The sequence below is a fragment of the Sorex fumeus genome, unplaced genomic scaffold (assembly GCF_029834395.1).
Source record: "Sorex fumeus unplaced genomic scaffold, SorFum_2.1 ptg000011l, whole genome shotgun sequence".
In the NCBI taxonomy this organism is placed as follows: Eukaryota; Metazoa; Chordata; class Mammalia; order Eulipotyphla; family Soricidae; genus Sorex; species Sorex fumeus.
This window is the reverse complement of record NW_026606068.1, coordinates 4354368-4377814: the sequence shown is the minus strand read 5'-3', so window position 1 is coordinate 4377814 and position 23447 is coordinate 4354368.

The following is a 23447-nucleotide window of genomic DNA, read 5'->3' as shown; positions in this document are numbered from 1 at the left end:
CCAGGGCTGGGCAGGGGAGTGGAAAATCTTTTGAAATTCCCAATAAATAAATAAAAATAACTTCAAGGGCTTGTCACCATAGAAACCACGGGCTTGGTGAGTCGTCATGGAGATGGGGGTAGGCGCCCTGCCTGGACAGTCAGCATCGGCAGGAAGGGCCCGTGGAGAACCGGCCAGAGGACAAGGACGCACGCCCGCCCGAGTGTGTGAGTGAGTGAGAGTGAGTGTGAGTGTGCGAGTTTGTGAAGGCGAGTGTGTGAAGGTGAGTGTGTGTGCTCGTGTGTAAGGGTGTGAGTGTGCTTGTGTGAGGGTTTGGCTGAAGGCATGTACGAGTGTTGCTCCTGTGTGAGCGTGCGTGTGAGCACGTGCGTGTGTGTTCATGTGTGAGTGTGCAGTTGTATATGTGAGTGTATGAGTGAATGTGAGGCTGCAAGTGTGTGTGACTCTATGTGAGTGTGTGTTTGTGTAGGGATATATGAGTGTGTGAGTGTGTGAGTGTATGTGAGTACGTGTAGGGGTATGTGAGTGTGTGAGTGTGTGTGTGTGTGTGTGTGTGTGTGTGTGTAGAAGCAGAGGGGAGAGCACCTGTCTTCTGGAACTTTCCTCCCGGCGAGCCGCCCCTCTGGCCCTCGGTGGCCGGTGGTGCTGATGGGAGCAGACCCAGCCCTGGTCTTGCTGCCAGCGTGTCGCCATGACAACACCTGGGCGGGCCTGGCAGGGCCTGGAGGGAGTTGCCCGGGTAACGGGGCTCCCTCGCCCCCCCGTTTCTGCCAACCAGTTCTCCCAGCCCTCTCCAGTGTGCTGTGGGCCATCACCATGGAGACCGCTCGTCCTCCCCTCCAGAGCACCCAGCTCCGGGCACCGCCGGGGACACTGGGGGGTGGACCGGGCCTTGTGGCCAGGACGAGGGGAGCAGGGTGGGGCTTGGGAGCTTCCCGAAGTGCCACTCGGAGCTGGTGCTGCCCGCCCAGCCTTCTCCCGCCCGACCCCTGACCCCTCCGGCCCTGAGCCGGCAGCCCTCAGAGTCCTCTGAGAAAGTTCCTTTGAACCAGCTGAGAAGGTTCCTTTGCTGTTCCTTGATCTTGCTAATGCAAACAGATAAATAAAGCGGCAGTTAGCGACCTATTCAGTACCTGGTCTGGGCGCTTTCTTGCGGGGGCACTTCCCCCTGGCCCAGCCCAGAGCTGGCCTTGTGCCCACGGCCCGCTGGCTGCAGGGGCCTCCCCACTGTGCCCTCCATGCCCGGAGCGTCTCCCACTCCCACGGCGGCCCCTCTCAGCTGTGGGCACACGTGCCCCAGCTCTGTTCCCTCTCACATACCCAGGAGCACCCACCCTCCTCCTTCCCACTCTCCCCACCCTCCTTGCCATGCTAGCTAGAAAGCTTCCTCTTCCGAGCAGCCCACCCTGGTAGACATTTGTCTTCTTGCCAACGGGCTGATGCCACTCAGCTCACTTAGCTGCTGCCGGGAGGAATGAGCGATGTGAACACATGATAAGCAGGAGAGCTCGAGACAGTGGCTCTTACCTCAGTGTGTCTCAGGGAGGCCTCCCCTCCCCCTCCCTCCATCTCCCCTGCTCGGCACTGCATTCTTCCCCCTCACCCCTCCATCACCCACCACCCCTCCCTGTCTCCACCAGACTCCTTCCTCCGTCAGTCTGTCCATCCCTCCTTCCCTCCATCTGTCCATCCATCCTTCCCTCTGTCTGTCCATCCCTCCTTCCCTCCATCTGTCCATCCATCCTTCCCTCCGTCTGTCCATCCCTCCTTCCCTCCATCTGTCCATCCATCCTTCCCTCCGTCTGTCCATCCCTCCTTCCCCCCTCCAACCACATCTCTCCCCATCTCATGCCTCCCTCCCCGCTACCCCCCAGCCACCTCTGGTCTCCCCCTGCCGCCCTCCACCGCCCACCTCGCTCCCGAGGCAGCGCCCCCCAGCGGTCAGGTCAGGCAGTCGCTGCCCCCGGCTGGCCAGGGTGACCTTGCAGACAAGGACAGCAGCAGGGCCTGTCCACGCAGCGCCTCCAAGGTCGGGGCTGGGTTTGGGCCGGGGCGGGGGGGGGTGGCAGGCAGCTCCCGTGAGGGGTCAGTGCTGGAAGCCTCAGAGGGGTGCGGGGGCTCTTCTGGGCTGGATCTGGCCCAGGATGGGTGTGGACAAGCCCCTCGCACCCGGGCTCCTGTTCTGTCCCCCTGATGGGGCTCCTGAGGCACCAAGCAGCCAGGTCAGTCGGCCGTGCGAGCGACGTGTGTGTAGGAGTGTGCGCACATGTACATGGATGTGAGCATGTGTGCATGTGTGTACATGGCTACATATGCCATGCGTGTGCATGTGCTTGCGTGTGTGCCTCCTAGGCCCTCAACACCACGCAGAGGGTGGCCCCCAAAGGCTGCCTCCTCTCGCCTCCCGACGCTGCATTCTGGCTTCCGGAACATTCTGCTCTTCAGTCAGCTGTCCTGAGCTGCCAGTGACCGCACGGGACAGGGTCTGTGAGGCCAGGATGGAAGTCAGGGTGGCCCTGTGTGGCAGGTGGAAGGCAAGTACACACACACACACACACACCTCACACATGTCACACGCTCCCCAACACCACACACATCCCCATACCCCCCCACACCACACGTCACACATCACACACGCCACACACACCATACCACATACCTCACATACATGATACACACATACACACCACACATTTTCATATCACACACACACCTCACATATGTCACTCCCCACACACCACACATCCCCAATCCCACACTCACCACACACACACACACACACACCCCTCACATACAGCTCACACACATCATACACACACCACACATTCCCATTTCACGCACTACCCTAACAATGGGAGAAGAACAAGCCCTGTCTCCGTGCGGAAGCTGAACAGGGGCTAGAACCCAGGACCCCAACTCAGGGGCCGGAGAAACGGCAGCTGGGGTTTGTCCTCGTGGGTGTGAGGAGTTGGGGCGAGACGCCCGAGTCAGCACTTCTGCTGCTGGGCCTGAGCCGCAGTGCGGTGGGGAGGGTGTTGTTTTGCACACGGTTGTCTTGGGTTTGGTCCCCGGCACCCCCCACCGCTCTATCACCCAGCTACTGGCACAGGTTGGAGACGCGGGTGCTGGCTGAACCGTATCTTTGGTGGACGGAAGCTTCTGTCTGCAGGTTCCAGAGTGCCTGGACGCTCACTGGGGGCCAGCCCAGGGCTGCGGGGGACATCAGGCGGCTCCCCGTGACACCAGCTGCTTGCAGGGGCTGAGGCTTTGGGATGAGGGTCCTGAGGGGCCTCCCGCCCCAACGTCCTGGGAGCAGCTCCCCCGGTGCCCCAAGCATCTTTTTTGTTTTCGTTTGTGGGCTCCCGTGGGCTCACAACTGGCGGCGCTGGAGGGCATCTCTCCTGGCAGTGCTCGCCGGACCACGTGGTGCCATTATCCAACACGCCAAGGCTCTGTCATACCAAGCTGTGTCCCAGTGCTCCTGGCCCCCGAAACAGGCTCTTTGAGGCAGTTCTTGGGGCCGGGCCAGGCCTGCAGAAATCCGGGCTGGGAACTGGTCTGAAAAAACAGCTTCAACTTTACCAGAGGGAAAGGGGAGGAGGTGGGAGGGAGGGAGGGAGGGAGGGGATTCCGGGGTGCAGGAGTCAGACAAGTGTAGGGGTCAGGGCAGTCAGCCCTGAGTAATAAAGCCTCGGCCCCCTGGCTGACCCAGCAGTGCTGGCTCTTATATTCCCCAAGCTGCCAGTTGAGAGGGCCTGTGAAGGTGGAGGGCGCTTAGGGGTTGGGGTTGAGGGGGGTTAGGTCATTCCAGGTCTGCAAGGTTGGGAATGAGGGGTACAGGCAGGCCTTGGACAGCGCCGGAGGGACGTGACTCTCAGGGCTGTTTGGTCGCGGGCAGGCAGGGGGGCACTGTCCCTCCCCTAGGGCCTGGGCAGCCGCGATCTACCTGCCGCCTGTCCCGGAGTCTCGTTCCAGAAACTCGTTTAGAGAGAGACAGGCTGGGCCCAGGGGGGCTGTATCTGCGCATCCATGTCCTTGGGAGGCGGAGGAAGGAGAAGGGGAGGAGGAGGACGAGGAGGAGGAGGAAGAGGAGGAGGGCCAGCAGGGAGGGACGGCCAGACAGCGGAAAGCAATTAGTGCAGGACTGGAAGTGACTTTCTCTGTGTCTGGCGTGGGTGGGGGCTGGTGAGGGGTGTTGGGGTCTGGGGAATACTCAGGGTGGCTCCTGGCCTCGCCCCCGGGATCCTGCCAGTTGGCTCCGGCTGCCTCTAGCCTGGGGACCTTGCTGCAGCCTTTCCACTTAGGACGGCCCCGGCCGGGTGGGGGTCTTCCCACACCCCCCACAATGCCAGCCTGTGCTGAGCCTCCTGCAGAGCCAGGCCGGACTTATTGCAGGGGGTGAGGGGTCAGGGGCCTGTCCTGGGCGGCTGGTACTCCTGCTTTGGGGGAAGCCCCCGCTGAAATGCCCGCCAAGGATGGGGACCCAGGGGGGTCCTGGACGTGATCCAGGCAGGACAGAACCTGCCCGGGGCCCCGCGTGGGGCGGGATCGTGGGCAGGAGCCAGTCCAGGTGCCTGGCTGGTTCCGAGCTAGGGGGTAAGTCCAGGCAGGGAGGACCCCCTGGGATGGGCCCTGGACCCCGTGTCTGAGATCTGGGGTGCATGGGGAGCCCCTAGCCCAGGCCCCTTCTTTTTTCCTGCCTCCCGCCAACGCCTGGCACGAGGCCAGGCACAGTAGCCCGTGGCCACGTGACTCGGCCCCAGCACAGCGATTGGCCCAGGGACAGCACGTGACTCACGCTGGACCAATGGGAATTCTTCCCCGGGGCACGTGCATCCCTGAAGGAGCAGCCGCCAGTTTTCCTTTGGGTTGAGATCAAGGTGTGATGGGCTGGGACCAGGGAGTGATGGCCCAGGCCAGGCGGCCACCAGGATGCAGTTATTGCACCTGCCAGTGGCCAGCGGTTCTGGTCCAGGCAGCCACGTCCAGAGCAAAGTCTGTTTGCAGGGCGGAGGGTTGGGTCTGCGTGGAGTGGCTTTTGGAAATCCTCTCTGCTGTTCACTGCAACCCCCCGGGATTCCCTCCGTCCTTGTCCCCTCACTCCTGCCCTCTGACCTCCCCGCGACCCGTTTTGGCCCTGACTGTGCCTCCCGGTCTTAGCAGGAAGCCACGGGCCAGCACGGCTATGGGAGCCGTAGATACACATGTTCTTTTGGGGGGAACCTCCCAAGGAGTACTGGGGGGCCCCTAGTGATGGTTGGTCCCCAGCTGCAGTTCAATGCAAGGGTCCTAGGGTGAGATACTGCCCGGCCCTGTGGTGCTAGGGTTACCCAGGTCACCCTGGCTGTGAAGGGGCTTCCAGGGTCACACCAGCCTGCAGGGTGGGAGGGGGGTTAGGGTGGAGGGGACAACTGGACCTTGTGATGCTGGGAAACGCGTGTCCTGCCGGACCCTGACCACCAGACTGCGTTCTGGCCTCACAGCTTAACATTTTCAGTTTCTCTAAAACATGTGAAAAGAGATGGGAGAATAAACATATTTCACTTAATCCAGCATACCCCAGCTGTGGTTTCCACATGTAACATTAAAAATCACTTGAGCGGGACTGGAGCAATAGCACAGGGGGTAGGGCGTTTGCCTTGCACATGGCCAACCCGGGTTCGATTCCCAGCATCCCATATGGTCCCCCGAGCACCGCCAGGAGTAACTCCTGAGCGCAGAGCCAGGAGGAACCCCTGTGCATTGCCGGGTGTGACCGAAAAAGCAAAAAAAAAAAATCACTTGAGCTTCTTTTTGTGTGTTTATTTGTTTTTTGTCTGTTTTTAGCCCACACCTGGCGATGCTCAGGCGTTACTCCTGGCTCTGAGTTCAGGAATTACTCCTGGCTCTGTGCTCGGGGGACCATCTGATATGCCGGGGATCGAACCTGGGTGGGCTGTGTGCAAATCCAATACCCTCCCCACTGTGCTAGCACCTCAGTCCCTCAAGGGCTACTTTATCATGTTTTTCTGGCTAAGTCTTTGCTGGTTGGGAGCGTCCAGTCCCATTTCCTGCACTCCGGGGCCGCGAGTGAGTGCCTGATGGTCTCTGTGCCGGACATGGCAAGCCCCATCCCCACCTGATATGGGGGGTTGGGCAGCCAGGGCCCGGATGGCTGGCCATCTGTGGCTTTCCCTTAGGGCTGCCTCCATTTGCTTTGGAACTGGCGAGGGTGGGTGGGTTGGATCTCTGCTGAGATCTTAGCAGGGAGCCCATGGGCCCGAAGGGAAGCAGGTTCACACATTCACACTTTACCATAGACAGACGGGAACCCTGGGGAGCCGGGGGTGGGGGTTGCTTGTTTGTTTTTAACTTCTGGGCAAAATAATTTTAGATCTACAGGCAAGTTACAAAGATAGTACGGAGTGCTCTCCACCCAGTTTCCGCTCATGGTGGTGCCCAACAAGATTATAGACCATCGATTGAAACGCCTACAGAGCTAGGGATGGAACTTCACATTGGTTTACATCCCCGGGTAATAGGTCACAACGAACCCTTTTTCAAATGACAGCTGGTCATTCATATGTCCTTATGGGAAAGTGTCGGTTATATCCTTCTTTATTTTGGGGGGTGTGTGTGTGTCATATCCAACGATGCTCAGGGGTTACTCATGGCTCTGCATTCTGGAATTATTCCTGCAGAGCTCGGGGGAGTATCGGGAATGCCGGGGGATTGAACCCATGCTGGTTGCATGCAAGGCAAACCCCTTACTTGCTGTACTGTGTCTCCAGCCCTTCCTTTTTCCATTTTTTGATAGTCACTAATTTTTTTGGGGGGTCGTTAAGTCTTGTGAGTGACACTCGACAGAACTCACAGCACAATGGCACTGGCTGGCCAGGGTGCCTCCAGGCTCACCAGTCAGCGGTCCTAGAAGCACGAGGAGGGGCCAAGCTGAACTTCAGGAGATGACACTGGAGCTGTCCCTGCTTGAAGGGGAAACACACACACACACACACACACACACACATACACACACACACACACACGGATGGTTCTCATTTTACCGACAGAAATACTAAGACCAGGACACTTGGGCCACTTGTCCACGGTCCACGGTCCACGGTCAGTCAACCAGGAAGGGGCAGTGCTGGGCTGTAGCCCGAACGGCCCGGACCCCGCCTCGCCGCATTGCTCTGTGTCCCCGCGGGGAGCAGCCCAGGAAGGTGGTGGCAGTGCTCCAGGCTCCCTGCAATAGTCCCTGTAATTTGGTTATAAATCATATTTCGAAGCCAGCCGGCTCTGAAGGCCGCTGATAATCAAACTGTCAACAGGCCGTCCGCCACCACGGCTGTAATCAGGGTCCCAGGAGGCCCCGCGGAATCAGGCTTGCTCCTGGGACCGAGGCCGGGGGAGGTGACCAGGGCCCGGGCGGGTAGGGAGGCGTGAGGCTGCAGCTCTGACCGCAGAGGGATCGTCCCTGGGGACACGGAGCCGAGGGGGGAGCGTCTTTCCAAGGTTTTTTATTTAATTTTTTTGCCAAACCTGCAGTGCTCAGGGATTACTCCTGGCCCTGTGCTCAGGGATCACTGCTGGCAGGCTCAGGGACTATATGGATGTCAGGGATCAAACCTGCTGTACTTTCTCCGGCTCTAGCAATGTGCTTTGCTAAGCTAGGTCTTCTTTTTTATTTTTCAGTGTTATATAGAATATAATTTATTTATTAGTTTTTACTTTATTTATTTATTTATTTTGCTTTTTGGGTCACACCCGGCAATGCACAGGGGTTACTCCTGGCTCTGCACTCAGGAGTCACTCCTGGTGGTGCTCAGGGGACCATATGGGATGCTGGGAATCGAACCCGGGTTGGCCGCGTGCAAGGCAAACACCCTACCCGCTGTGCTATCTCTCCAGCCCAAGTTTTTACTTTATTTAAACACCATGGTTTACAACCTTGTTAGAATACAGTTGTTATGGGCTTCTGATGTTCCAACTCCAGTGTCACCACCTGAGTGACCTTCCCTTCACCATGGTCCCCATTTTCCCAACTATCCTCCAAGCCCGCCCTTTTAGCAGTCACACTGTCACTGTCCTCCCGTTGTTCATCGATTTGCTCGAGCGGGCCCAGTAATGTCTCCATTTTGAGACTTGTTGTTACTGTGTTTGGCATATTGAATACGTCACGAGGAGCTTGCCAGGCTTTGCCGTGCGGGCGAGATACTCTCGGTAGCTTGCCAGGCTCATTGAGAGGGGCAGAGGAATCGAACCCAGCTCGGCCTGGCTGGCTGTGTGCAAGGCGCACGCCCTACCACCGTGCTATCACTCCAGCAGTCACACAATAGTTTCATATTATTGGTTACACCCCAAGGGCTAGGAATTATCAAAAATACTGCAGTAAAAGAAAATTTGTGAAAATTGTTCTATCTCACCACGAAGTTGTTAAGTCTTTTTTTCTGAGGATTGACTGAGCTGTTCACGAGTGGAAGCCTCTGTATTATTTTTGTTTGTTGAGTTCAGCTGGCTTCTACATTACTTTCTCATCTAATTTATTGTGCTCTTCCTGGAATTTCAGTACTGTGGAATTCAGAGGTGTCATGTGGCTGCATGTATGGCCACATCGTCCAGAAACTTCTGGGTCTGTAGAACTGGGGTGAGTCTGCAGAGATTCTTAGCGAGGCTGTGAAGTTAGACCATAGGCCATTGGCGTGGCGGCAGCAGTGGTGTGTGGGTATGGCTGCTAGGGTTCCAGCAGGATATGGACACGACTCGTCCCCCTCCCGATGGTGCTCAAGAGTTTTCAGCTGTGGGGGACCAGTGTGTCTATGAATTTCACCTGCTTGGCTTGCATCTCCCAGAGATTTAGCTGTGAATACGAAAAGAAAGGCCAGTGAGTGAGTTGACATGGTGACGGTTCTGGGAGGTGGACTTAAACTAGGACTTAAACATTTTCCCCTCCCTCTCTCCCTTCCTCCCTTCCACCCTTCCTTCCTTCCTCACACCTGGCAGTGCTCAGGGCTTACACCTAGCCCTGCGCTCAGGAGTCATTCCTAGTAGGGCTCAGGGGACCCTGTGGGATGAAGGGGCATGCAAAGCAATCTCCCTCCCCACTCTCACCCTTTTCATCTGAGAAAAGCACCCCAAGTGAGCACTGCCAGAAATGCCACAGACTCAGGATGCCCCTGAAGCTCATCTCTCCAGGAGCCCCTTCTTTGGAGATCTGCATGAAGCATTGGGTCCAAAAGAGGCCCGAGGAAGCCGCTTTTCACCCAGATTTCTGGCTGTTAGCTGGCAGGGAGAACCATGTCTCAGGAGAGAGCACTTTGGAAGGAGTCTGAACACTGTGGAAGGAGCCAGAGCACTGTGGAAGAAGCCAGCACTGTGGAAGGGAATGTAGATAGGGTTACTGGACCTTCATGGAGTCAGAATGGAGTATGGCGGTAAGAGGGTGCGTCAGAGGACCTTTGGGGGGCAGTGAGGAAGGATTGGGAGTCACTCAGCGGTGCACACCAATCTCAGTGATGTGTAGGGTCCGGCACCCCTGGCAAAGACTCCGGCACCCCTCCTGCTTCCTGAGGAGGCAAGTTGAAGGTTACACCATCTGACACAGAGATTGGACTTCACCTAGGCGAGGCCACTTGGAAGTTGTATAGGCGGGGACAGCTGGAAGGGGACACTGGCTGGACGCCCCGAAAAATCAGGCAGTCCCTCAGTGCTCTGAAACCTTCAGAAAGAGCTCTTCCTCTTTCTTTTCTTTCTTGGTCTTTCTTTTCTTTCTTGGTCCTTTTGGGCCAAACCCTTCGATATTCAGGGGTTACTCCTGGAGGTGCTCCGGGGATCTGACGACCATAACCACGTGCAAGATAGGCCTTACCCGCTGAAGCATCCCCAGACCCAAGGGCCCGCTCCCCCTTGGTAAAGGCGTGTGCACCTCCACTCCCCACTTTTCTTGTGGATTTTGTGGGGGTCCCTGACTCAGGAGACAAGAAGGACCTCGGCTGCAGTCTGCCCTAGCCCACCAACCTCGCCCCCAGCATGAGCTGCAGAGGCAGCCCTGGATGCCAGGGGAGGACAGAGGGTGCGGTGGCCACGACACAGTGTGGCCGTGGGGAGACTGCCCACGGGGGTCGTGGACTCACTGGCCTGGCCAGCCCGAGGTAGGCAAGCTGAGGAGGAGTCTCAGAAACGGGCAAAGCAGGGGCTCGCAGGAAGAGAGCGGGTGGTGGCAGATGGTGACACTAAGTCACACGCCAGAGGCTCCAGGGCACGTCCAGGGTGGTGGGCGGGGAAAGTCAGCAGCCCGCCAATCGCTGTGTTTCGCCCAGAGCAGTGGGCGGGGAAAGCCAGCAGCCCGCCAATCACTGCGTTTCGTCCAGAGTTTTGGGTGGGGAAAGTCAGTAGCCCGCCAATCGCTGTCTTTCATCCAGAGTGGTGGGCGGGGAAAGCTAGCAGTGCACCAATCACTGCACTTCGTGGGCTGGAGGCCCCCCCACGTGACAAGGAAGCATGCCCTCGAGTGCTCTGGGTGGGCCTCAAGGACGGACTTGGCCAGGCCGAGAGGCTCCCGGCCATCTGTTGCAACTGACCCTCGGATGGGGAGAGGGAGGCGCGCATGGCCCAAGCTCGTCCAGGACTTCGTCATCGGGCTGAAATGATTGCAAGGAGCAGCGGGCAGGGGTGTGGGGGGGCCTGGTGCCTGGCCACAACCCGGCTCACACATGCCCGCCCTGCCAGGCCAGCCGGGTGGGCAGCCAGAAAGAACAATGCCACAAATTCACCCGGTTCCAGGGAACCAAGCAGGTCGGAGGAGAGGGTGGGAGCAGCAGCCCAGGACCCATCCAGGCTCCAGCGCGGGGTGCCCCTCAGATCCAGAACTGCTCTGTGGAGAGAAGAGGAGGGGGTCCCCCACCCAAAGGATGCACGCGGGGCGGCCTGCACGGTGACAGTGACCTGGTCCTGTGCGAAGAGACGGCACATTTCCCCGGGTCACGGTGTTCTGGGGACAGGAGTAAGCAGGTGTTTTGTTTGGTTTGGCTTTGGGCCACACCTGGCAGTGCTCAGGGCTTACTCCTGGCTCTGTGCTCACTCCTGGTGAGGATCGCGGGTCCATATGGGGTGCTGGGGACTGAACCCAGGTCGACTGCATGCAAGGCAAGCACCTTCCCCTGCTGTCCCATCTCTTCAGACCTAACCAGACTTTTTAAAAGTGCTGGGCACTGGGTCCCAGTGGCACAGAGTCAGGCCTATACCTGGCAGCTGGGCAGAGGGGACCCAGGAAGGGCAGACAGTGGACGTGACCTTGGTCACTGTGGGTCTGTGGATCCCAGGCCCCCTTGGCTTGCAGGTTCCAGAACTGGCATTGGAGTGACCCCCCAGTTAACAGGTTCTACGAGCTCTATGGCCTGCCAGTTCAAAGTCACTCGTGGGAAGGCCGGTCCCAGACCCCCCAGTTGAAATGCCCCTGCCCACAACCTTGGCCAAATGGAAACCAAACCTGAGAAAAACACAGGTGAATTGGAGTCAGTAAGAGCCGATGGGCCTCGGGCACACATGAGGCAGCCATTGCTCCAGCAAACACATCCTTTCTCCTTCCTCTGCTCACATTGCCAGACAGAGTAATATCAAACACTGGGAATGTCGGAGATCTCAGGGCCTGTCTGGAGAGATTCCCACTGGTGGCGGCAAAGGTGCGTCCGGCGGTGAGAGGACAGGAATATAGACAAACATCTTGTAATACACAGAACAGCCCCCGCGACAGGAAGCAGTCTGGTCCGTCACGTGACCTGCAGTGACAGTCATGCCGGCCTGCGCTGCAGGGCTGGGGACCAGCCCCCCATTCCAGAGAGCAGCCCACCACCACCGTGGCATCACGCCACCGCCATGGTCAGCCCGGCGGAGCCAGCCCTAGAAACTTGATGGGACAGATGGGCCGGGAAGCCGGGACCTCGGTGTCAATGACGTTTTTGACAGGTACAGGGCTAAGACTTCCTCTCAGGACAAATGAGCCTCTTCCCCCGCGCTGCCCCCATCAGAAGGAAGCACATTTGTCTGGCCTTTGGGGGGTCCCAGCAGTAGCTCGTTCCTGTCTTAACGCGGGAGGCTTCGAGTCGGGCCACCGTATGGCCAGGAGAGGCCCGGCGGCTAAGTTCTCTGCCTCGGCTGCTTTGGCCAAGGTGCCGCTGCGGTCACGCATCCCTGGCGACCCGGCTCGCAGGACGCGTCTGTGTTGGGGAAAGATGTGGGAAGGCGTTTATGGCAAGCCCCAGGCAGAGAATATCCACACCACCCCGGAGTGCTGGAACTAGGCCACGCCATCTGCAGTGGGAAATTAGCCACGGCTCAGAAAAGAGCTTGTGTGTGCTGCTGGGTCGGCGGTGGCGGAGACAGAGATGATTGACAGCTGTGAGGGGCAGCACCGTGGCCCGGGCACGGCCGAGAGGGCTGGACTCGGGGGTGTGGAGGGGGGAGGAACACAGGAAGCGGGGCAGGGAGACAAGGGGTCCCGGGCAGAAACAGCCCCAGACCCTCCAGCTCTCTACCTGTGAGCTGTCAGAGACCAGCCAGAACTGTGGCAGCGTGGTCTCTAGCGGGGGACCTGGAGCATCCCTAAGGAGCGAGGGGACCCCAGCGGATAAGGGGTACCGAAGAGTGGTGCTGTGTGACCTTGCAGACTTGCCATCTCCCAAGGGAGTTTTCTCCCCTGAAATCAGACTTTCTCTGAGGTTGGAGCCATGGTGCAGTGGCGGGTGTGGACAGGCACTTGCCTTGCATGCAGCTGACCCGATTCGGTTCCTGGTACTGCGTAGAGTCCCTAAGCACTGACCCAATTGGATTCCTGGCACCGGCTATAGTCCCCAAGCCTTGCCAGGAATGATCTCTGAGTGCAGAGCAGAGCAGAAGCCCCGAGCGTCACCAGGTGTGTCCCCTCCCCCCAACTCCCCAATGAAACCAAAATCATCCCTCCTTGCCAGGGCTCTCCCATCCGAATACAGTCACAGCAGAGTGCCCGCTTCTTTTTATTTTTGTGGTTTGGGGCCATTTTTAGCCTGAACACACACACGGCGATGTTCAAGGCTTACTCCTGGCTCTGCACTCAGGAATTACTCCTGGTGGGGACCATTCGGGATGCTGGGGATTGAACTCGGGTCGGCCGCGTGTAAGGAAAGCACCTCCCTGCAGTGCCGGCAAGGCCCAGCCCGTCCTGCAGCCTTTACACTCAGAGCTGTTGCCCTGGTTCTCTCCACAGGGAATCTCCATGGCAGCCTCGGGCCTAAGTGCTTCCCACTTCCCGAGTTGGGTCCCACGGGGTGCTGACCTCAGGCCCTGGGGCGGTGTGGCTGGCTCCTGGCCCCCTGAGTGTCCTTTGGGAGGCCAGTGGGGGCTAATCTGAGGCCTGCGCTCCCCCGTCGCCTCTTCGACCCCATCCGAGAGCAGCCCTGCCGTTTCTCACCTGCACCCCCTCCGTGGATCTAGGAAGATGTCCAGAATTCTGGGGGCCACGGGGACTGCGGTGCAGGAGCTGAGGAGAGGAAGGAGCTGAAATGGGCCGGCAGGGCTGTGGGACCCAGAGAGAGCTCAGGCGTTCGGTGTCTATCCACTCACGAAAAGACCCCCGACGCCTCCTCTGCCGGGGGTTCTTCTGGGCTTTTGAGGAGGGGGAACCCAGGGGTTCATACACGCAAGACCAGTGGTCCCCGTGGATCCATCCCTGCCCTCCTGTACCCGGAATAATACATTCATGAGGAGGGGTTTCTAGCCCCTTGTAGCATCAGCATCATCCTCATCATCCTCATCATCATTGGCCATCTCTCTCTCTCTCCCCCCCCGCTTCCTCCCTCCCTCCCCCCTTTTCCTTCTCTCTCTCTCTCTCTCCTTCCTTCCTTCCTTCCTTCCTTCCTTCCTTCCTTCCTTCCTTTCTTTCTTTCTTTCTTTGCTTTTGGGTTCCACCTGGAGATGCTTAGGGGTTAATCCTGGCTCTGCACTCAGGAATTACTCCTGGCGGTGGTCGGGGAGGACCATGTGGGATGCCGGGGATCGAACCCGGGTCAAACGTGTGCAAGGCAAATGCCCTCCCCGCTGGACTATCACTCGGGCCCAACCTGGCATCATTTCTGGAAGAATCTCCCAGGCCCCCTCTGTCACTAGGGGAAACTCAGGCTCGGGGAGGGGGGGTCCAGTCTAACCACACAGCAGTGAAGCGGGGGTCACACTCAGGCCTGCTCCGAGCAGAAGAAGGTACAGAGGCACCCGGGGGCCTCCCTGGACCCCGACGCTTTGGGGCTGACTGCAGCTTCCTCTCCTGCTCCCTCTGGCCACTCACTGTCCAGGTCACGGTCTGAGCTGACCCACAGCTCCCCCCTTCCCGCCACCCTGTTCTCTTTCACGCCCCTCCTCCCCCTGCCCCTGCAGTGTCCAGACCGTGACCCCGAGAAGCCCTGCACCCCTCCACTGGTCTTGGTGCAGAGCGTGTAGAGATGGGGGGGCCCAGTCTCCGGCCGGAGTCCATGATGGGTCACTAGGTCACATCCTTCTTCTCTGTTTTCTTGACTGCACAGTGGATGTGACGGTGTCCTCCTGGGGGGCAGCTGTGTGTGGGGGGGGAGGGGTGTCCCCATCTTCTCAGTGCTCTGAGTACCTCCCGCGGGGGCGGATCTTCCCTGCACCCCAGGTAACATCAGCAGTGTCTCGTCCGCGATCTGATCTGAGATGGGGGGCTCACCCCGCCCTCGTCTGCCCCCTCGGCCCTCAGCGGCTGTTGCCAATTGCCGCGACTCGATTGCCTCCTGCTTTGCTGCGCACAGTTCATTGTTGCTACTTTTGATTAAATTTCCAGTCTCTTTCAAGTTTATTTCCCCTGGGTTTCCTGCCTCCCTTTCCAGGCAGAGGGAGCGGGGGCTGAATCCCGGGCTGGCTGGGGGGTGTCATCGGCTCTGGGCGGGACCTTCCCGGTGCAGGGTGGGGGTGCCGGGACCCTCCCTGTTTCTCCCGTGGTGCCTCCCCACACCCCGCCCATCTCCTGCTTTCTCTTGCCCCCCCCCCCTTCTGCCTGTCCTGCTCACCTCGAAGTCGGGTGTGTGTTGGGGACCCCGGGCTCAGCCCTCCCCCGACTCAGCCCCTCCAAGCTGAGTAGCCGGCCCGCCGCCTCCGCGGTGGAGAGGACCCTGGACCTTCTCAGCCGGGCGGCAGGGCCACCTCCCGCAGCTGAGGGTGCTCGCACAGTTGGTCACCGTGACTAATACGGGGGGGGGGGGGTCTGGAAGAGCCGAGTATGGAGCATCGAAGCTGAGACTTGGCTTCGTCACAGGAGTTTAGGCACCAAAGTTATGGGGGCATCTGAGCAAAGGGCAGAAGACAGACGGGAGAGAGGGGAGGGGAGGGGACAGGAGGGGAGGGGAGGGGGGAGAGGGGAGAGAAGGGGAGGAGAGGGGAAAGGGGAGTAGAGGAGAGAGGAGGGGAAGGAGAGGAGAAGGGAGGGAAGGGGAAGGGAGGAGGAGAGAGCAGAGGAGAGAAGAGAAGGGAGGGGAGGGGAGGGGAGGGAAGGGGAAGAGAGGAGAGAGCCAAGGGGAGGAGAAGAGTCGAGGGGAGAGGAGGGGGGAGGAAAGGATAGGGAGGAGGGGAGGGGAGAGGAGGGAGAGGAGAGGAGAGGAGAGGGAGGGGGAGGAGAGGAGAGGGAGGGGAGAGGAGAGGAGAGGAGAGGAGAGGAGAGGAGAGGAGAGGAAGGGAGGGGAGAGGAGAGGGAGGGGAGAGGAGAGGAGGGGAGGGTATGGTAGAGGGGGAGGAGGAGAGGGGAGAAGAGAGGGAGGGGAGGGGAGAGGTGGGGAGGGGAGGGGAGAGGAGATGAAGAGGAGGGGAGAGGAGAGGAGAGGAGGGGAGGGGAGAGGAGAGGAAGGGAGGGGAGGGGAGGGGAGAGGAGAGGAAGGGAGGGGAGGGGAGAGGAGGAGGGGAGGGGAGAGGAGAGGAGGAGAGGGGAGAGGAATGTAGGGGAGGAGAGGAGAGAGGAAGGGAGGAGAAGGGAGGGGAGGAGAGGAGGAGAGGGGAGAGGAGAGGAAGGGAGGGGAGGGGAGAGGAGGAGGGGAGGGGAGAGGAGGGGAGGGGAGAGGGGAGAGAGGAGGTGAAGAGAGGAGAGGAGGGGAGGGGAGGGGAATGTAGGGGAGGAGAGGAGAGAGGAGGGGAGGAGAAGGGAGAGGAGGAGAGGAGAGAGGGGAGAGAGGAGGAGAAGAGAGGAGGGGAGGGGAGGGCAGAGGGGAATGTAGGGGAGGAGAGGAGAGAGGAGGAGGAGAGGGGAGAGAGAAGGGGGAGGGACGGGGAGGGTAGAGGGGAGGAGGAGACGGGAGAAGAGAGGGAGGAGAGAGGAGAGGAGAGGAGAGGGGAGGGAAGGAGAAGGGAGGGGAGAGAAGGGGAAGGGAGGGGAGAGCTGAGGGGAGGGACCCCGGTAGATCGGCTCTCAAAGGCGCCAGGTGGGTTTAAGAAAAGGCTGTCAGGGTGGGGGGTTGGCTCTGCAGGGGTGAGGCCTCCGAGCATGATCCTCACCGACCCCCAGCAGCGGCCAACACGAACTCCGTGCCACTTCCGTCTGACCGCACAGCGCCCACTGTTCCCGGGAGGACCGGCCCTAGGGTCGGGGAGGCATGGGATGAGCCAACACAGAACCGCAGGTGCAGACTTGGGGGCTTGGGGGTGGGGCGAGGCGACGAGAGTAACCCTCGAGCTCTGCACCCTCACCCCCCCCCCCCCACCGCCGTGTCTCCCAGCCCCCAAGTGCCCAGAAAAATTGGGAAGCTCCTGAATCGTTTGCTTGTAAGGAGTCCGTTGCTCTCGACTTCTGATTTGGAGGGTTGGAATGTTCCAGACCTGCCGGGAGGTGCAGCGGCAGGATGCAGGGACCCCCCTCCCCCATCCCCAGAGGCGCCTTCCTCGTCCCTCCTTCCTTCCGATTGTTTGAGAGCAAATTACAGCCCTCTCAACTCCTCGTCTTGAGTCCCCGGGTTCATCTCTGCGGAACAAGGGCTCCTCCTCCATCTCCATAATGACACAATTAGCGTCACCAAGCCTGTCCTGGACCTAATGCGGTGGCTGTGCCCGCCCGGCTCCTCCCCCGGCCCTCATCGGTCCCACTAATGACCACGCGCTGCGTTTCATTACCGCGTCCCTTCCTTTAATCTAGGCTCTGGGTCTCATCACTGACGTTTTCCAAGACCGCATCAGGTGTCTCGGAGAACTCGCCGTCTGCGCGCCCTGGCTGGTTCCGTCCTGATGGATTCAGCTCAAACGTTCCTGGGGCCGGGGCGATAGTACCGAGGGGAAGGCATTTGCCTTGCACACGGCTGACCCGGGTTTGATCCCCCGCGTCCCTTATGGCCTCCTAAGCACCGCCAGGAGTAATTCCTGAGTCAGAGCCAGGAGGAACCTCTGAGCATTGCCAGGTGTGACCCAAAGAGCCTAAAATAAAAAGTAAGTAAATAAAACCAAAACGCTCTATGTTGAGAACACTGCTCAGGAAAGGCCCGGGTCTGAGAACTGGACCGTCCAGCAGGGCTCGTCCACTGAGGTCACTTGGTGAGGCCACACGTGCCAGAATCCCACACTGGCCAATCTCCTTTCCCTTTGGGGATGTCTCAAGGTGCTGTGAGTCTGTGGTCACTTCCACTGACCATTCCTGCTGGGCCAGGCGACAGGCAGGCCCTGGAAGCACTGGCCATGCATGGGCGTTAGGTGGACAGCCTGGCGTGTGGCCCAGGTGGATGGCATCATGAAGTGATGACCACAGGTCCTCAGGGGCCATCGCGAACCTTCCCTTCAGCCTCTCTCTTTGCTGTCCTTCACCTAGGGGCTGCCCAGGTGGCCTGAGCGGGAGACTTGTCTGCAGCCCTGCTGAGCAGCTGCTGGTCTATGCGTGCGTGTATGTGTGTGTGCGCGCACGCGTGTGCACATGTGTGCATGTGAGTGCATGTGTAGGTGCATTTTTGTGTGTGCACGTGTGTGTACATACATGCGAGCGACCCACGCGGGAGCTTGGAGTCCAAAGACAGTGCATGTGCCATGTGTGTGAGCAAGGGTGTGTGCATGTGTGTATGTGTGTCTGTTTGTGACATATGTGTATGTGTGTGCGTGTGTATGAGTGTGTGTGTGAAGGTGCATGCATGTGTGAGTGTGTGTGAGCATTGTATGTCTAAACGTGTGTGCATGTGTCAGGTGTTTGTGTGTGTGTGTGAGTGCGTGTGTGTGAGCTTCTGGGTGCTGGACACTGGCCCGGGCACCCATGGCAGTGGACAGCCTGGCCAGCTCCTGGACTCTGCCCTCTGGAGGAGCCGCTGGCCTGGGCCTGGGCTTCAGACTGAGGCCGTGGCTGGGCTGCCTGTGGCTCCTCCGTGGACATCACGGATGCCTCGCAGGTGAGCACTGGCCGGCAGCTTCCCACCGTGCAGCTGAGCGGACCTTCCCAGGGCCCCGACGCCCCACCCCCAGGCCCCTTCTGAGGCCGAAAAGTCCAGAACCACACTGGGGGCAGCAGGCCCAGCCCGTCTTGTGCCTGCCCCTCCAGCTTGAATAAAGCAGGGCTGGAGTCGAGTGCAGCAGGAGGGCGCTCACCCTGCTCATGGCTGGCCCGGGTTCGAGCCCCTGGCACCCCTGATGGTCCCACACAAAGGAGTGATGCCAAGCAGACCTGGAGTCAAGCCCTGAGCACAGCCGAGTGACCACTCCAAAGGGGGTTCAGGGCCAGAGAGAGTGAGTGGGTGAGGGAGGTTCTTCCTCAGGCCCCCAGCCCCAGGCCCTGCCCGTGCCCTTCCCTGACACCCTGCCTGGTCCTGGGCAACGCGCTTCAGGGGTCCTGCTGTCCCCTCCCATCTAGGCACTGCCTCTGAGTTAGGGGACAGTCCCGTCCCCTAGTCCCACCTGCTTTCCTGGCAGCCCAGGCCAAGACCCCGCACCCCCAGACTTTAGCCCCCCCAATGGCCGTGCTCCGGGAGCAATTTCTCTGCGTGTGCCCCCGCCCACCCCCTAACCCCCGGCAGAACACACAGGGTCTCCTGCCCTCCGCAGCAGGCCCCGGGCAGCGTGGGGGGACAGGACCAGGAGCCCCACTAAGGCCTCCCCGGCCACAGGAAGAAGCCGTTGCCACAGCGACGGGTCCCTTTGTTCACCTCCCCAAGGCCGACCCACCCACCTGGGCACGGGGTTCTCCAGGCACCTGCCCACGCTGAGTCCTCCAGTTGCAGCTCTGTGCTGGGACCTCCAGCAGCTCCTGCCTCCAGGGGGCAAAGGGCGAGCCCTGTCCCAGCCCTAAGCCCCCCTAAGCCCCCTCCTCTGCACTCAGCCTGCTGGGGTGGTGCAGGGGGGAGGGGCAGAGGGCTCAATAAACTGGACCTTTGCTGGCGTTGCGTGGAGCAACGGGCAGCGGGGGGCCATGGATGGTGCCACCAGGGACAATCCCGGCTGGGGAAAGACCGTCCCTGGAGGGGCCGGGGGGCTCCTCCCTGGCTCCTGAGCCAGCTCGGGGGTCCTAGTCAGGGATACTGAAGGCTCTGGCCTCCTGCCTGGCAACTTGTTCTCTGGGGCCAGGAAGGATTTTCTTTCTTTTTATTTTTTAATTTTTTTTATTTTTGCTTTTTGGGTCACACCCGGCGATGCACAGGAGCTACTCCTGGTTCATGCACTCAGGAATTACTCCTGGCGGTGCTTGGGGGACCATATGGGATGCCGGGATTCGAACCCGGGTTGGCCATCTGCAAGGCAAACGCCCTACCCACTGTGCTATCACTGCAGCAGCCGCAAGGATTTTCTGAGCACTGGTGGGAAGCGGGTGCTGGGCCATCTACGGACTAAGCTTCAGCCCCCCCTTCCCCTTCAGCAAGGCGGGCGGGGGCATCGGGGAACCAGGAGCCCCCCAGGGGTGGCCATGCGGGTCCAGCTGCCGGTCTGTTCCCCCGCTGGAACACCTCGTCTCCGCTCCCTGAGCCCCGGCCATCTATCTCCCCAGAAACCTTTGCTAGATTTATCGTCCTGTTCCTACTGGCTGCAGACGGTGCCGAGGTAAAAAATGTCCTTTTTGAGGCAATAAAACATAAACCGGAGCCCAGTTCCTCTCCAGGGGAAGAATCGTTCTGTTTGACGACGGCTGTAAAGTGTGTAGCAGCGCGCAGAACACGGCGGCCCTGGGGTGGGGGGTGGGGCAGCCACCCTGGGGTGGGGGTGGGGGGACAGGGCCCGGCCAGCTGCCCCAGCCCGCCAGCTCGGGTCCCCATGTGGACCGGAGGTGCATTTCTCACGTGGGGCAGGCTGCCTGTTCCCGGTCTCCTGGGGGCAAAAGAAAACCATCAATTCAGTATAATTTTTTTTTTTTGCTTTTTGGGTCACACCCGGCAATGCACAGGGGTTCCTCCTGGCTCTGCACTCAGGAGTTACTCCTGGTGGTGCTCAGGGGACCATATGGGATGCTGGGAATCGAACCCGGGTCGGCCGCGTGCAAGGCAAACGTTCTACCCGCTGTGCTATCTCTCCAGCCCAGTTCAGTATAATTTTGAGGGTTTTTGTTTTGTTTTTTTTTTTTTTTTTTGGCGGGGGGGCATACCTGGCGGGGGGGCATACCTAGTGATGCTCAGGGCTTACTCCTGACTCTACACCCCTGCGCTCAGGAATTACTCCAGGCAGTGCTCAGGGCCCGTACAGGGTGCTGGAGACTGAAGGTGGGTCGGCCGCGTGCAAGGCAAGTGCCCACCGTGCTGTGCTACGGTTGGGCCCAAGTCAGCCTTCACGCTTGGCTGGGAAGTGGGGTATCCATGGACTCAGGAGGTTTGCATGTCAAACCCGGAAGCTTTCGAGGTCAGAGGTCATCGTGCAGGTTAGGGGAAGGTCTGGGCCTCCCTGGTGTCCAGCTTCTCATGCACGACATCACTCGGCCTGTCCCTCAACGCCCAATCCTGGTCCTGTCCGCACTGTCTGCCCACTCCCATGTCCCCTGTCCTGGCCCTGTCACCCCACTGTTCTGTGTCCAGCATAAATAAATGTTCCTGGGCTGGGAGCCGCAGCTGGACCCCTGTCACCTGTGCCCCCGGGCGAGGCCCTGACCGCTCTGTCCCCTGTCACTGGGCTCTCTAGGGCTGCCCCCCAGTGGCCCCCTGCCCCATGTGGTCCAGCTGTCTTTCCATTCATCCATCCGGGTATAGGTGAGGGGCAAAGAGAGTGTGGCCTGCCGGGCTGTTGTCACCTGCCTGCACGGCTGTTGTCACCCGGAGACACTCATGCCTGCTCTCATCCCCAGCACGGCCCTCATGCCCCCACCCCAAGGAACGGGCCCAATAAAGCCCATTCCAGGTGCCCCCCTGCGCGGGAGACAGACACACAGACACAGGCAGACAGCACACCCTCTCTTCGGTTTTGTTTGTTTCTTTGGGCAGTGACGGCCATTTGTGTTGTCAAACATTCATTGATTTTGCCAGTAGAATTCATGGTGGTTTTTTCCACGGCGGCCTCATGTCGGGATGTGCCGCGGTTTATTTATCTCACTGCCGTGGACGGGCTTCGTGGAGGCTTAGATTTCGGGCTTTGATGAGTAACGCGGCAGGGAATATTTTAGAAGGAAGTCATTTTTCTTGGTTCTTTTGTGGTATCAGGGATCGAACCCGGGCCTCACATATGTGCTTCTGTTCCATCACTGGGCCCCTTCCACCGCCTTTCCCCAGATATGGTAAAGATTCGATTTAAAAATTTTTTTATTTGTATTGACTGAAGGTCTGTGATTTCCATTCTGTTATTGGTGGGTTCCCACGCACACAATTCTAACACCACACCCATCACCCACCTCCCTCCCCCAAGAACTCCATGCCTTAGTCCGCGCCCCCACATCCCAACTCAATTGTGTAAATAAGTTATTCTGTCTTTAGCTACCTGACAGTAACAACAAAGTCTCCAATGGAGACGTTACTGGGCCCGCTCGAGAAAATCGATGAACAACGGGAGGACAGTGACAGCTACCTTACTGCAAATTTGTTTGTTTTCCTTTGGGGGCTGCACTGGATGGTGCTCAGGGCTTACCTCTGACTCTGTGCTCAGGGATTGCTCCTGGCAGGGATTAAGGGACCACATGGGGTGCTGGGGGTTGAATCCAGGTCACCTGCCTACAAGACAAGTGCCTTCCCGCTATTACTTTAGTCCCTTTGTGTTTTTATTTTTTTTAAACACACTCGATGATGATCAGGGATTGCTCCTGGCTTTGCATTCAGGAATTACTCCTGGCAGTGCTCAGGTGACCCTATGGGATGCTGGGAATCGAACCCGGGTCAGCCGCGTGCAAGGCAAAGCCCTCCCCACTGCATTATCATTCCAGCCCTACTTGAGCCCCTTTGACTGTATCCTGAGGCCCCACATATAAATGAGACCCCTGCCTCTGTCCCTGTCTGCCTCCTCTCAGCATCCGACTCTCTGGCTCCACCAGCACTGCTGTGGGCGCATGACTCCCCTTAGAGCCGCAGAGTCCCATCGTGTCCCTGTTCCCACAGCTCTTGGCCCTTTCATTCCGTAGTCGGGCATTATTCGGGTATTTCTGTACCTTGGCGATCGTACTGAGTACGGCACAGAACAAAGCCTTCCGGGTTCCTGGTTTTGTGTGGGGGGCATAGAGGCCAAGAAACGGTGCTGCTGCATCCTAGGGAGCTCAGCCCTGTCTCTCGGAGAGTTCTGGGTCGCGTCCCATCCAGGCTGAACCAGGCAACAACGTCCCCACCCCCAGCCAGCACAGCTCTTCAGGACTTGTGGAAATGAGCCATCCTCGCTGATGTAAGTGGCGAGTGTTGGTGTGTGTGTGTATGTGTGTTGTGTGTATGTGTGTGTGTATATATATATTTTATATATATATATATCTTAGAGAAGCACGTGACACTCAGACCCCGACCTGCTCTTCCATCCCCCTCCTCCCTGCTCATGGCCCCTTCCCCAAGACCTGCCCCCTGGGCCAACGACTTCATTTCTTTCCAGCTTCCAGAATGCTCCTGCCTGCAGCACCTGTTCCTAAGCCCAGGGCCAGTGTGAAAGCAGGACGCGTGACAGCAGGACGTGTGACAGCAGGACAGCCACCGGATCCGACTGTCCACGGCGACCTCCAAACAGCCTTGGCACTGTCTGACGTCTTGTTCGGATCTTCCCAGCCCATTGCCCGCCGTCCCCCGCCCGCCAGGCACATCATGCTGCTCAGACCCCGGGTTCCACCCCTGGCATCCCAGAGGTCTCTGGAAACTTCTGGGTAAAGGGTCCGACACCAGCCAAAAGGCGTTTGTGGAATCTTCCCATGAAGTCTGAGCACTGCAACTCCACCAAAGTCGGGAAGGATTCCTGTTCTGGCAACGCCCAGCTGGCCGGGAATCTCACTCAGCCTCCTCCCTGGTGCTCCCTCCCTCCCTCCTCCTCCCTCCTCCCTCCTTCCTCCTCCTTCCTTTCTCCTCCCTCCTTCCTCCTCCCGCCTTTGTCCATCCATCTGTTCA